The sequence below is a fragment of the Triticum dicoccoides genome, chromosome 3A (genome assembly GCF_002162155.2).
Source record: "Triticum dicoccoides isolate Atlit2015 ecotype Zavitan chromosome 3A, WEW_v2.0, whole genome shotgun sequence".
In the NCBI taxonomy this organism is placed as follows: Eukaryota; Viridiplantae; Streptophyta; class Magnoliopsida; order Poales; family Poaceae; genus Triticum; species Triticum dicoccoides.
Genome location: NC_041384.1, coordinates 631,039,438 through 631,055,976, shown reverse-complemented (window position 1 = coordinate 631,055,976; position 16,539 = coordinate 631,039,438). Strand labels below are relative to the sequence as shown.

General features: G+C 39.1%; 1 pseudogene; it reads right to left on the bottom strand.

The window, feature by feature from the left end:
- LOC119272381 overlaps nt 1-13,220 on the bottom strand; it is a 161,579-nt pseudogene extending 148,359 nt beyond the window's left edge.
- Between the last annotated feature and the right edge of the window lie 3,319 nt (nt 13,221-16,539).

The window sequence follows — 16,539 nt, the reverse complement described above, 5'->3', positions numbered from 1 at the left end:
CCCGGGGCGCCCGAATATATAGGAGGGGGGGCAAGGTGGCGTGGGGGAGGGGGCAGAGGAGGCCGGAGGCGGCACAGCGTCCATGGCGGCGGCGGTTGGCGTGCGGGAGGAGTCCCGCGGGAGCTCAGGGACGGCTCGGCTGGGCTGGCTTGGCCTGGCCCGGTTGGGTGTTGGGCCGGCCCAGTCGGCGGAAAAGAGATTTTTTTTAATAAAGATTTTTTTCGAGACAAACAAAATAGAATAAAACAAATAGAAATAAAAAAAATTATATAGGCATATAATATACCAAAATTTGCAGAAAGAGATTTTCTACAACATGGACATTTTTATAATGCCAAATAAAATCCGCACAAATTCAGATAATTCAAAGGGTGTTACTGGTCTATTAAAATCCAACAAAAATCATTTAAAAAACCAAAATGATTTCAAATTAATTTTTCTCCAATTTTCTATTGTAGGGAATCATGTTACCCTATTTTCCATATATTTTTATTTTGGAGAAAAATAATTTGAATAAAACTCAAATAACTCCAAATTGAAAATAAATTCAAAAGAACTTTGAATTTAATTCTTTGAAACTCCCAACTCATATTTCATATAATTTGAAGAAGTCATTTTATCTTCTCTCATGAAAATCATTGAGCTGCATGAAGTTTATGAATTGAAATATTTCCAAATGAAATTCAATTATTTTCAAATACCCTTTCATTTAATTTAAATGGAAGAAGTCATATCATCTTTGCTCAAGGGTTTTGTATTTGAAAATAATTTGAATTCATGGAGATCAGAAAGCAAATATGGAAGTTTGGGAAAGTCATTTTATTCCCTCTCATTTAACTTTCAAAAAGTTTTGAATTCACTCACTTTCAGACAATCAATCAAACAATCAATCAAATCTATCTATTTATTATAACATTCCAAAATTTAGAATTTTGGGATGTTACATAAGCCTCCTTATATCTTCCTCAAAACAGCAACCATACCTACCTATTATGGCATTTCCATAGCCATTCCGAGATATATTGCCATGCAACTTTCCACCGTTCCATTTATTATGACACGCATCATCATTGTCATATTGCCTTGCATGATCATGTAGTTGACATAGTATTTGTGGCAAAGCCACCATGCTTAATTTTTCATACATGTCACTCTTGATTCATTGCATATCCTGGTACACCGCCGGAGGCATTCACATAGAGTCATATTTTGTTCTAAGTATCGAGTTGTAATTCTTGAGTTGTAAGTAAATAAAAGTGTGATGATCATCATTAGAGCATTGTCCCAAGTGAGGAAAGGATGATGGAGAACTATGATTCCCCCACAAGTCAGGGTGAGACTCCGGACGAAAAATTGAAAAAAAAAGAGAAAAAAGAGGCCATAAAAAAAGAGAAGAAGGCCCAAATAAAAAATGAGAGAAAAAGAGAGAAGGGACAATGTTACTATCCTTTTTCCACACTTGTGCTTCAAAGTAGCACCATGATCTTCATGATAGAGAGTCTCTTATTTTGTCACATTCATATACTACCGGGAATTTTTCATTATAGAACTTGGCTTGTATATTCCAATGACGGGCTTCCTCAAATGCCCTAGGTCTTCGTGAGCAAGCAAGTTGGATGCACACCCACTTAGTTTCTTTGATGACCTTTCATATATTTATAGCTCTAGTGCATCCGTTGCATGGCAATCCCTACTCCTTGCATTGACATCAATCGGTGGGCATCTCCATAGCCCATTGATTAGCCGCGTCAATGTGAGAATTTCTCCTTTTTTGTCTTCTCACACAACCTCAATCATTATATTCTATTCCACCCATAGTGCTATGTCCATGGCTCACGCTCATATATTGCGTAAAAGTTGAAAGAGTTTGAAAAGACTAAGTATGAAACAATTGCTTGGCTTGTCATCGGGGTTATGCATGATGAGACCATTTTGTGTGACGAAAATGAAGCATGGCCAAATTATATGATTTTGTAAGGATAAGCTTTCTTTGGCTATGTTATTTTGATAAGACATGATTGCTTGGTTAGCATGCTTGAAGTATTATTATTTTTATGTCAACATTAAACTTTTATCTTGAATCTTTCGGATCTGAACATTCATGCCACAATAAAGAAAATTACATTGAAGAATATGCTAGAAAGCATTCCACATCGGAAATTCTGTTTTTATCATTTACCTACTTGAGGACGAGCAGGAATTAAGCTTGGGGATGCTTGATACGTCTCCAATGTATCTATAATTTTTTATTGTTCCATGCTATTATATATTCTGTTTTGGATGTTTGGGCTTTATTATACACTTTTATATTATTTTTGGCACTAACCTATTAACCCAAGGCCCAGTGCAAATTGCTGTTTTTTTTGCCTATTTTAGTGTTTTGCAGGAAAGGAATATCAAACTGAGTCCAAACGGAATGAAACCTTCAGGAGCATGATTTTTGGAACAAACGTAATCCAGCGGACTTGGAGTGGACGTCAAGAAACAACCGAGGAGGCCACGAGGCAGGGGCGCGCCTACCCCCCTGGGCGCGCCCTCCCCCTCGTGGCTCAACCGACCTACTTCTTCCTCCTATATATACTCATATACCTTGAAAACATCCAGGAGCACCACAAAACCCTATTTCCACCGTCGCAACCTTCTGTACCCAAGAGATCCCGTCTTGGGGCCTTTTTCGGAGCTTCGCTGGAGGGGGCATCAATCACGAAGGGCCTCTACATCAACTCCATGGCCCCTCCGATGATGTGTGAGTAGTTTACTTCAGACCTTCGAGTCCATAGTTATGAGCTAGATGGCTTCTTCTCTCTCTTTGGATCTCAATAAAAAGTTCTCCTTGATCTTCTTGGGGATCTATTCGATGTAACTCTTTTTGCGGTGTCTTTGTCGAGATCTGATGAATTGTGGGTTTATGATCAAGTCTATCTATGAACAATATTTGATTCTTCTTTGAAATCTTTTATGTATGATTGGTTATCTTTGCAAGTCTCTTTGAATTATCAGTTTGGTTTGGCCTACTAGATTGATCTTTCTTACAATGGGAGAAGTGCTTAGCTTTGGGTTCAATCTTGTGGTGCTCGATCCGAGTGACAGAAAGGGAAACGACATGTATTGTATTGTTGCCATCGAGGATAAAAATATGGGGTTTATATCATATTGCTTGAGTTTATCCCTCTACATCATGTCATCTTACCTAATGTGTTACTCTGTTCTTATGAACTTAATACTCTAGATGCATGTTGGATAGTGGTCGATGCATGGAGTAATAGTAGTAGATGCAGGCAGGAGTCGATCTACTTGTCATAGACGTGATGCATATATACATGATCATGCTAGATATTCTCATAATTATTCGCTTTTCTATCAATTGCTCGACAGTAATTTGTTCACCCACCGTAATACTTATGCTATCTTGAGAGAATCCAGCAGTGAAACCTATGGCCCCCGGTCTATTCTCCATTATATTATTCTTCCGACAACAAGCTATTTCTATTAACTTTTATTTTGCAATCTTTACTTTTAATCTTTATCATAAAAATACCAAAAATATTATCTTATCATCTCTATTAGATCTGACTCTCGTAAGTGATCGTGAAGGGATTGACAACCCCTTTATCGCGTTGGCTGCGAGGTTCTTATTTGTGTAGGTATGAGGGACTTGCGTGTGGCCTCCTACTGGATTGATACCTTGGTTCTCAAAAACCGAGGGAAATACTTACGCTACTTTGCTGCATCACCCTTTCCTCTTCAAGGGAAAACCAACGCAGTGCTCAAGAGGTAGCATCCCGTCAGCACAACGGTGTGTTTACGATGATGATGAAGTTACCGACACAGGGCTTCGCCTAAGCACTATGACAATATGACCGAGGTGGAAAACTGTGGAGGGGGGCACCGCACATGGATAAAGATCAACTTCTCTGTGTCTATGGTGAAGTTACCCCCTTTCCTAGTCCTAGTAGGAGAAGAAGGAAAGGAGAGGAAGAAGAGAAGGAAAGGGGGGCTGGACCCCCTAGCCCTAGTCCAATTCGGTTTGGGCTAGGGGGGCACGCGCCACACCTTGGCCTGCCTCCTCTCTTCCACCATTAGGCCCATGAGGCCCAATAACTTCCCGGGGGGAGGGGTTCCGATAACCCTCGGTACTCCGAAACTTATCCGAGACGACCCAAACCATTCCAGTGTCCGAATGTAGCCTTCCAATATATGAATCTTTATATCTCGACCATTTCGAGACTCCTCGTCATGTCCGTGATCTCATCTGGGACTCCGAACAACCTTTGGTACATCAAATCACATAAACTCATAATACGAATCGTCATCAAACGTTAAGCATGCGGACCCTATGGGTTCGAGAACTATGTAGACATGACCGAGACACATCTCCAGCCAATAACCAATAGCGGAACCTGGATGCTCATATTGGTTCCTACATATTCTACGAAGATCTTTATCGGTCAAACCGCACAACAACATACGTTGTTTCCGTTGTCCTCGGTATGTTACTTGCCCGAGATTCGATCATCGGTATCATCATACCTAGTTCAATCTCGTTACCGACAAGTCTCTTTACTCGTTCCGTAATGCATCATCCCGTGACTAACTCATTAGTCACATTGCCTGAAAGGCTCATAGTGATGTGCATTACCGAGAGGGCCTAGAGATACCTCTCCGATACACGGAGTGACAAATCCTAATCTCGATGTATGCCAACTCAACAAACACCATCGGAGAAACCTGTAGAGCGTCTTTATAATCACCCAGTTACGTTGTGATGTTTGATAGCACACTAAGTGTTCCTCTGGTATTCGGGAGTTGCATAATCTCATAGTCATAGGAACATGTATAAGTCATGAAGAAAGCAATAGCAATAAACTAAACGATCATAGTGCTAAGCTAACGGATGGGTCTAGTCCATCACATCATTCTCTAATGATGTGATCTCATTCATCAAATGACAACACATGTCCATGGCTAGGAAACTTAACCATCTTTGATTAACGAGCTAGTAAAGTAGAGGCATACTAGAGACACTTTGTTTGTCTATGTTTTCACACATGTACTAAGTTTCTGGTTAATACAATTCTAGCATGAATAATAAACATTTATCATGATATAAGGAAATATAAATAACAACTTTATTATTGCCTCTAGGGAATATTTCCTTCAGTCTACCACTTGCACTAGAGTCAATAATCTAGATTACATAGTAATGATTCTAACACCCATGGAGCCTTGGTGTTAATCATGTTTTGCTCGTGAGAGAGGCTTAGTCAATGGGTCTGCAACATTCAGATCCGTATGTATCTTGCAAATCTCTATGTCTCCCTCCTTGACTTGATCGTAGATGGAATTGAAGTGTCTCTTGATGTGCTTGGTTCTCTTGTGAAATCTAGATTCCTTTGCCAAGGCAATTGCACCAGTATTGTCACAAAAGATTTTCATTGGACCCGACGCACTAGGTATTACACCTAGATTGGATATGAACTCCTTCATCCAGACTCCTTCATTTGCTGCTTCCGAAGCAGCTATGTATTCCGCTTCACACATAGATCCCGCCATGACGCTCTGCTTAGAACTGCACCAACTGACAGCTCCACCATTCAATAAAAATACATATCCAGTTTGTGACGTAGAGTCATCCGGATTAGTGTCAAAGCTTGCATCGACGTAACCGTTTATGACAAGCTCTTTGTCACCTCCATAAATGAGAAACATATCCTTAGTCCTTTTCAGGCATTCCAAGATGTTCTTGACCATTCTCCAGTGATCCACTCCAGGATTACTTTGATACCTCCCTGCTAAACTAATAGCAAGGCACACATCATGTCTGGTACACAACATTGCATACATGATAGAACCTATAGCTGAGGCATAAGGAATGACTTTCATTTTCTCTCTATCTTCTGCAGTGGTCGGGCATTGAGTCTGACTCAACTTCACACCTTGTAACACAGGCAAGAACCCTTTCTTTGCTTGATCCATTTTGAACTTCTTCAAAACTTTATCAAGGTATGTGCTTTGTGAAAGTCCAATTAAGCATCTTGATCTATCTCTATAGATCTTGATGCCCAATACATAAGCAGCTTCACCGAGGTCTTTCATTGAAAAATTCTTATTCAAGTATCCTTTTATGCTATTCAGAAATTCAGTGTCATTTCTGATCAACAATATGTCATCCACATATAATATCATAAATTCTACTGAGCTCCCACTCACTTTCTTGTAAATACAGGCTTCTCCAAAAGTCTGTATAAAACCATATTCCTTGATCACACTATCAAAGCGTACATTCCAACTCCGAGATGCTTGCACCAGTCCATAAATGGATCGCTGGAGCTTGCACACTTTGTTAGCATCTTTTGGATTGACAAAACCTTCTGGTTGCATCATATACAACTCTTCTTTAAGATATCCATTAAGGAATGCAGTTTTGACATCCATTTGCCAAACTTCATAATCATAAAATGCGGCAATAGCTAACATGATTCAGACGGACTTAAGCATCGCTACGGGTGAGAGGGTCTCATCGTAGTCAACTCCTTGAACTTGTCGAAAACCTTTCGCAACAAGTCGAGCTTTGTAGATAGTAACATTACCGTCAGCGTCAGTCTTCTTCTTGAAGATCCATTTATTCTCTATGGCTTGCCGATCATCCGGCAAGTCAACCAAAGTCCATACTTGGTTCTCATACATGGATCCCATCTCAGATTTCATGGCCTCAAGCCATTTTGCGGAATCTGGGCTCATCATCGCTTCCTCATAATTCGTAGGTTCCTTATGGTCAAGTAACATGACCTCCAGAACAGGATTACCGTACCACTCTGGTGTGGATCTTACTCTGGTTGACCTACGAGGTTCAGTAGTAACTTGATCAAAAGTTTCATGATCATCATCATTAGCTTCCTCACTAATTGGTGTAGGAATCACTGGAACAGATTTCTATGATGAACTACTTTCCAATAAGGGAGAAGGTACAGTTACCTCATCAAGTTCTACTTTCCTCCCACTCACTTCTTTCGAGAGAAACTCCTTCTTTAGAAAGGATCCATTCTTAGCAACGAATATCTTGCCTTCGTATCTGTGATAGAAGGTGTACCCAATAGTCTCCTTTGGGTATCCTATTAAGACACATTTCTCCGATTTGGGTTCGAGCTTATCAGGTTGAAGCTTTTTCACATAAGCATCGCAGCCCCAAACTTTAAGAAACGACAACTTGGGTTTCTTGCCAAACCACAATTCATATGGTGTCGTCTCAACGGATTTCGATGGTGCCCTATTTAATGTGAATGCAGCCGTCTCTAAAGCATAACCCCAAAACGATAGCGGTAAATCAGTCAGAGACATCATAGATCGCACCATATCTAATAAAGTGCGGTTACGACATTCAGACACACCATTACGTTGTGGTGTTCCAGGTGGCGTGAGTTGCGAAACTATTCTGCATTGTTTCAAATGAAGACCAAACTCATAACTCAAATATTCACCTCCACAATCAGATCGTAGAAACATAATTTTCTTGTTACGATGATTTTCCACCTCACTCTGAAATTCTTTGAACTTTTCAAATGTTTCAGACTTATGTTTCATCAAGTAGACATACCCATATATGCTCAAATCATCTATGAAGGACAGAAAATAACGATACCCGCCACGAGCATCAACACTCATCGGACCACATACATTAGTATGTATTATTTCCAATAAGTCGGTTGCTCGTTCCATTGTTCCGGACAACGGAGTCTTAGTCATGTTGCCCATGAGGCATGGTTCGCCAGCATCAAGTGATTCCAAAAGCCCATCAGCATGGATTTCTTCATGCGCTTTACACCAATATGACCGAAACGGTAGTGCCACAAATAAGTTGCACTATCATTGTTAAACTTATATCATTTGGCTTCAATACTATGAATATGTGTATCACTACTATCGAGATTCAACAAAAATAGATGATGACCCACAAGTGTAGGGGATCTATCATAGCCTTTTCAATAAGTAAGAGTGTCGAACACAACGAGGAGCAGAAGGAAATGATGAGCAGTTTTCAATAAGGTATTCTCTGCAAGCATTGAAATTATTGGTAACAGATAGTTTTGTGATAAGGTAATTTGTAACGAGTAGCAAGTAATAAAAGTAAATAATGTGCAACAAGATGGCCCAATCCTTTTTGTAGCAAAGGACAAGCCTGGACAAACTCTTATATGAAGGAAAGCGCTCCCGAGGATACATGGGAATTATCGTCAAGCTAGTTTTCATCACGTTCATATGATTCGCGTTCGGTACTTTGATAATTTGATATGTGGATGGCCCGATGCTTGGGTACTGCCTTACTTGGACAAGCATCCCACTTATGATTAACCTCCATTGCAAGCATCCGCAACTACAACAGAAGTATTAAGGTAAACCTAACCATAGCATGAAACATATGGATCCAAATCAGCCCCTTACAAAGCAACGCATAAACTAGGGTTTAAGCTTCTATCACTCTAGCAACCCATCATCTACTTATTACTTCCCAATGCCTCCCTCTAGGCCCAAACAATGGTGAAGTGTCATGTAGTCGACGTTCCATGACACCACTAGAGGGATGACAACATACATCTCATCAAAATATCGAACGAATACCAAATTTACATGACTACTTATAGCAAGACTTCTCCCATGTCCTCAGGAACAAACGTAACTACTCAAAAAGCATATTCATGTTCATAATCGGAGGGGTATTAATATGCATAATGGATCTGAACATATGATCTTCCACCAAGTAAACCAACTAGCATCAACTACAAGGAGTAATCAACACTACTAGCAACCCACAGGTACCAATCTGAGGTTTGGATACAAAGATTGGATACAATAGATGAACTAGGGTTTGAGATGAGATGGTGCTGGTGAAGATGTTGATGGAGATTAACCCCCTCCCGATGAGAGGATCATTGGTGATGATTTCCCCCTCCCGGAGGGAAGTTGCCTCGGCAGAACAGCTCTGCCAGAGCCCTAGATTGGTTCCGCCAAGGTTCCGCATCATGGCGGCGGAGTTTCTTCCCGAAAGCTTGCTTATGATTCTTTTTTCCAGAGCAAAAGACTTCATATAGCAGAAGATGGGCACCGGAGGCCAAGGTGTGGCCCCCCTCTGGTACTTTCTTCACTTAGTATTTTTTATTAATTTCAAAAATGACTTCCGTGAAGTTTCAGGACTTTTGGAGCTATCCAGAATAGGTCTCTAATATTTGCTCCTTTTCCAGCCCAGAATTCCAGCTGCCGACATTCTCCCTCTTCATGTAAACCTTGTAAAATAAGAGAGAATAGGCATAAGTATTGTGACATAACATGTAATAACATCCCATAATGCAATAAATATCGATATAAAAGCATGATGCAAAATGGACGTATCAACTCCCCCAAGCTTAGACCTCGCTTGTCCTCAAGCGAAAGCCAATATCGAAAAATATGTCCACATGTTTAGAGAAAGAGGTGTCGATAAAATAAAATATGGACATGAGGGCATCATGATCATTCTTAGAACAGCAACACACACACACATACACACACACACACATATATATATACATATTGTCATATGATCTCTTATGCTAAAGTAACAATCCAATCACAATTTCAAGTATGAATCATAAACTTCATTGATAACCAACAAACTCTAATCTCAATCATTGAGGCAATTGCAATTTATCATAACATAGGAAAGAGTCAATATAAGAGCTTTTCAGTAAGTCCACATACTCAACTATCATTTAGTCTTTCACAATTGCTAACACTCACACAATATTTATGGGTATGAAGTTTTAATCAGACACAGAGAAAGATAGGGGCTTATAGTTTTGCCTCCCAACTTTTTACCTCAAGGATAATGTCAACAATAATAGTTCATGAGAACTCACATCCAATTAGCTATATTTATCAGGATCTTTCCAACACATTGTGCTTGCCAAAGGATAAAATATAAAAAGGAAATGTGAAGATCACCATGACTCCTATATAAGGTAGAATATAAAAGTAAAAGATAGGCCCTTCGTAGAGGGAAGCAGAGGTTGTCATGCGCTTTTATGGTTGGATGCACAAAATCTTAATGCAAAAGAACGTCACTTTATAATGTCACTTGTGATATGGACCTTTATTATGCAGTCAGTCGCTTTTATTTCTTCCACATCACAAGATCGTATAAAGCTTATTTTCTCCGCATTAATAGACCATACATATTTAGAGAGCAATTTTTATTGTGTGCACCGATGACAACTTACTTGATGGATCTTACTCAATCCATAGGTAGGTATGGTGGACTCTCATGGCAAAACTGGGTTTAAGGATATTAGGAAGCACAAGTAGTATCTCTACTTGGTGCAAAGAAATTGGCTAGCATGAGAGGGAAAGGCAAGCTCAACATGTTGGATGATCCATGACAATATAATTTATCTCAGATGTAAGAAAACATAACCCATTACGTTGTCTTCCTTGTCCAATGTCAACTCTTTAGCATATCATACTTTACTGAGTGCTCACAATCATAAAAGATGTCCAAGATAGTATATTTATATGTGAAAACCTCTCTTTCTTTATTACTTCCTATTAATTGCAACGATGACCAAAACTATGTTTGTCAACTTTCACCAACTTTTATTCATCATACTCTTTATATGTGAAGTCACTACTCTCCATAAGATCCATATGATCTCTTTATTTATTTCTATTTCTTCTCTTTTATTTTATTCCCTCAAGATCATAGCAAAATAATCAAGCCCTTGACTCATCGCTAATCTTTATTATATATAGCTCACGGATTCGATTACATAGGAAGATCATAAAGCAAAACTCACAACTAGATCATACTAATACTTTATTCTACTAGATCAAGATATTATCAAAAGGATCGAACTAAGAAAAACGGTAAAGTTAAAAGTGATGGTGATACGATACCGGGGCACTCCCCCAAGCTTGGCAGTTGCCAAGGGGAGTGCCCATACACGAGGCTCAGTTCTTCTTTGTTGGTGAAGAAGGTGTTGGTGATGATGGGTAGTCGCACATCGAGTGTAAGAGATCCTCCAATTTGCGGATAATGCCCTTGAGTGCGATGATATGCTCCTTCAACAAAATATTTTCACTTGTGAGATACTTGTTTTGAATGTGAGATAACTCAATCATCTTGAAAGCTTCAATCTCCGTTGGGGTAAAGAGGTTGTGGTGAGGTTGAAGGATGTCTTCTTCTGCTATTGCCGGAACTTGATCCCCCATGGCCTTCTTGATCCCATCATCCTTGTTGATCTCTCCGGGTTCTTCTCTCTTCAGCTCTATCTTCATTAGCCAAGCATCGTTGCCCTCATTGTTCGGGAAGGAGGGAGACGACATGATGCTTGACCTTGATAACCCTAGCATGAAACAGCTCGAAACAAGAACGGGAGATTTTTGCGTGATACGGAGGTCAAAACCTTCGGGAGGTTATATAATGAATTTTTACCGACTAAAAGAAGTATCGTGCAAGAAAACAGAGTCCGAAGGGCACACGAGGTGACCACGAGGCAGGGGGCACGCCCAGGGGGGTAGGGCGCGCCCTCCACCCTCGTGGAAGCCTCGTGTCCTTTCTGGACTGCTTCTTATTTTCCTATTTTCTTAAATATTCCAAAATGGAGAAAAATTGCCTTTAGAATTGTTTTGGAGTCGGTTTACATACCGTACCACGTACCTATTCCTTTTCGGAGTCTGAAACATTTCGGAAAGTGTCCCTTATGTATTCCTCCGGGGTTACGGTTTCAATAACATAAGTTTCAACATTTGTAGGATTACCTGAGATATAATGTTTGATTCTTTGACCGTTCGCCACCCTCGGATTTGTGCCTTCGAAGTTGTTGATTTTTATCGCACCGGAACGATAGACCTCCTCTATAATATAAGGATCTTCCCATTTAGAGAGAAGTTTCCCTGCAAAAAATCTTAAACGATAGTTGATAGCAATACATAATCACCTACATTAAACTCGCGCTTTTGTATCCTTTTATCATGCCATCTTTTAACTTTTTCTTTAAACAGTTTGGCATTCTCATAGGCATGGGTTCTCCATTCATCAAGTGAGCTAATGTCAAATAACCTCTTCTCACCGGCAAGTTTGAAATCATAATTGAGCTCTTTAATGGCCCAATATGCCTTATGTTCTAGTTCAAGAGGTAAGTGAGATGCCTTTCCATAAACCATTTTATATGGAGACATACCCATGGGATTTTTATATGCAGTTTTATAAGCCCATAATGCATCATCAAGTTTCTTGGACCAATTCTTTCTAGATCTATTAACAGTCTTTTGCAAAATTTATTTAAGCTCTCTATTGCTAAGTTCTACTTGACCACTAGACCGTGGATGATATGGAGATGCAATTCTATGATTAACATCATACTTAGCAAGCATTTTACGAAAGGCACCATGAATAAAATGTGAACCACCATCAGTCATTAAATATCTAGGGACTCCAAACCTCGGAAAAATAACTTCTTTAAGCATCTTAATAGAGGTGTTATGATCAGCACTACTAGTTGGAATAGCTTCTACCCACTTAGTAACATAATCAACAGCAACTAAAATATGTGTGTATCCATTAGAGGAAGGAAAAGGTCCCATATAATCAAAGCCCGAAACATCAAATGGTTCAATAACAAGTGAATAATTCATAGGGCATTTCTTGACGTCTACTAATATTACCAATTCTTTGACATTCATCACAAGATAATACAAACTTACGGGCATCCTTGAAGAGAGTAAGCCAATAAAAACCGGATTGCAATACCTTATGTGCAGTTCTATCTCCAGCATGGTGTCCTCCATGAGCTTCGGAGTGACACTTGCGTAGGATCTGTTCCTGTTCATGCTCAGGTACACAACGTCTAATAACACCATCTACTCCTTCTTTATAAAGGTGTGGGTCATCCCAGAAGTAATGTCTTAAATCATAGAAAAAACTTTTTCTTTTGCTGGTGTGTGAAACTAGGTGGTATAAATTTAGCAACAATGTAATTAGCATAATCAGCATACCATGGAGCAGTGCGAGAAGCATTTATGACAGCTAATTGTTCATCAGGAAAGCTATCATCAATGGGTAGTGGGTCATCAAGAACATTCTCTAACCTAGACAGGTTGTCGGCAACGGGATTCTCAACTCCCTTTCTATCAATAATATGCAAATCAAATTCTTGTAGCAAGAGAACCCATCTAATAAGTCTAGGTTTAGCATCTTTCTTTTCCATAAGATATTTAATAGCAGCATGATCAGTGTGAATAGTTACTTCAGAATCAACAATATAAGGTCTGAACTTATCACAAGCAAATACAACTGCTAAGAATTCCTTTTCAGTAGTAGCATAATTTCTCTGGGCATTGTCTAGAGTTTTACTAGCATATTGAATAACATTTAATTTTTTATCAACTCTTTGTCCTAGAACAGCACTTACAGCACAATCACTAGCACCACACATGATTTCAAAGGGTAAATTCCAATCGGGTGGCTGAACAATAGGTGCAGAAATCAAGGCTTTCTTAAGTATTTCAAATGCTTCTACACAATCATCATCAAAGACAAAAGGAATATATTTTTGTAATAGGTTAGTCGAGGCCGGGAAATTTTTGTGAAGTCCTTAATGAACCTCCTATAAAAACCGGCATGACCAACGAAACTTCTTATACCTTTGATGTCCTTGGGACACGGCATCTTTTCAATAGCATCAACTTTAGCTTTGTCAACTTCAATACCTCTTTTAGAAATTTTATGCCCCAAGACAATACCTTCATTAACCATAAAGTAGCACTTCTCCCAATTCAAGACAAGGTTAGTTTCTTCACATCTCTGCAAAACTCGATCAAGGTTGCTCAAGCAATAATGAAAAGAGGATCCATAAACAGAGAAATCATCCATGAAAACTTCACAAAAGTCAGAGAATATAGCCATCATGCATCTTTGAAAGGTAGCAGGGGCATTACATAAACCAAAAGGCATACGTCTATAAGCAAAGGTACCGAAAAGGCAAGTAAAAGTAGTCTTTTCTTGATCATCAGCTGACATAGGTATTTGAGAGAAACCAGAGTAACCATCTAGAAAGAAGAAATGTGTATGTTTGGATAATCTTTCTAGAATTTGATCAATGAAAGGTAAAGGGTAATGATCCTTTTTAGTGGCTTTATTTAATTTGCGGAAATCAATCACCATCCTATAACCTGTAATAATTCTTTGCGGAATCAATTCATCTTTATCATTAGGAACGACAGTAATACCTCCCTTCTTAGGGACACAATGGATAGGGCTTACCCACTGACTATCGGCAATGGGATAAATTATACCTACTTCAAGGAGCTTTAATATTTCCTTTCTTACCACTTCTTTCATCTTAGAATTTAGCTGTCGTTGGTGATCAATAACTGGTTTGGCGTCTTTCTCCAAATTTATTTTGTGTTGACATAGAGTGGGACTAATGCCCTTAAGATCATCAAGAGTATATCCAATAGCAGCACGGTGCTTCTTCAGATTTTTCAATAATTTCTCTTCTTCATGCTCTGAAAGGTTAGCACTAATAATAACAGGATATATCTTCTTTTCATCAAGATAAGCATATTTAAGAGTATTAGGCAATGGTTTAAGCTCAAACACGGGATCACCCTTGGGTGGAGGAGGATCCCCTAGGATTCCAACAGGCAAGTTGTGTTTCAGAATAGGTCCTTGTTTAAAGAATACCTCATCTATTTCTCTTCTCTCATTCATAAACATATCATTTTCATGGTCTAGCAAATATTGTTCTAAAGGATCAGTAGGAGGCACGGCAATAGAAGCAAGACCAATAATTTCATCTTTACTAGGCAATTCCTCATCACGGGGTTGTCTACTAAATTTAGCAAAATTAAACTCATGAGACATATCACCCAAACCAATAGTAACAACATCCTTTTCGCAGTCTATCCTAGCATTAACAATGTTCAAGAAGGGTCTACCAAATATAATGGGACAAAAGCTATCTTGTGGGGAACCAAGAACAAGAAAATCGGCAGGATATTTAACCTTCACACACAAGACTTCAACATCTCTAACAATCCCAACTGGTGAAATAGTATCTCTATTGGCAAGTTTAATGGTAACATCGATATCTTCTATCTCAGCAGGTGCAATATCATGCATAATTTCTTCGTATAGGGAATGAGGTATTGCACTTGCACTAGCACCCATATCACATAAGCCATGATAACAATGATCTCCTATTTTAACGGAAATAACAGGCATGCCTACAACAGGTCTATGTTTATTTTTAGCATCAGGTCTAGCAATTCTAGCAGCTTCATTGCAGAAGTAAATAACATGCCCATCAATATTATCGGCCAAGAGATCTTTAACCATAGCAATTTTAGGTTCAACTTTAACTTGCTCAGGGGGTTTGTCCTAATATTACTTTTGTTGACTACAGTTGAAGCTTTATCATGATCCTTTATTCTAACAGGGAAAGGTAGTTTCTCAATATAAGTGGTAGGAACAACAGGATCATTATAAGTGATAGTCTTTTATTCAACTTTAATAGGTGCAACTACTTTTACCTCAGTGGGAGGATTATATTTAAACCACTTCTCCTTTGGGAGATCAACATGAGTAGCAAAGGATTCACAAAAAGAAGCTACTATCTCAGAGTCAAGTCCATATTTAGTGCTAATTAAATTCACGGAAAGCATCGATATCCATAAAAGATTTAACACAATCAAAATTAGGTGTTATACCTGACTCCTTACCTTCGTCGAGGTCCCAATCTTCAAAGTTGTGTTTAATTCTTTCCAAAAAATCCCATTTGAATTCAATAGTCTTCATCATAAAAGATCCAGTACAAGAAGTATTGAGCATGGAGCGATTACTGAGAGAAACTCGAGCATAAAATTTTTGAATAATCATTTCTCTTGAGAGCTCATGATTGGGGCATGAATATAACATTGAGTTAAGCCTCCCCCAAGCTTGAGCGATGCTTTCTCCTTCATGAGGCCAAAATTATATATATAACTACGATCACGATGAACAAGATGCATAGGATAAAACTTCTAATGAAATTCCAATTTCAATCGTTGGTAGTTCCATGATCCCATATCATCACATAGCCTATACCATCTCAATGCCCCTCCCTTCAAAGATAAAGGGAATACCTTCTTCTTGATAACATCATCAGGCATACCTGCAACCTTAAATAATCCACAAACTTCATCCACATAGATTAAGTGTAAATCGGGATGCAATGTTCCATCTCCTGCAAATGGATTAGCTAGCAGTTTCTCTATCATACCCGAAGGAATTTCAAAGTAAACATTTTCAGTAGGTTCAGTAGGTTGAGGAGCAACTCTTTGATCTACTGGTCGGGGTGAAGATACCCCGAACAAGCCCCTCAAAGGTTTATGTTCCATAGTAACAAGTGACAGTAAATTTCAGCACACTATATAAATTTTTCCTTACCAAATTCCACCTACCAAAGGCGCTTCATTCCCCGGAAACGGTGCCAGAAAAGAGTCTTGATGACCCACAAGTGTAGGGGATGA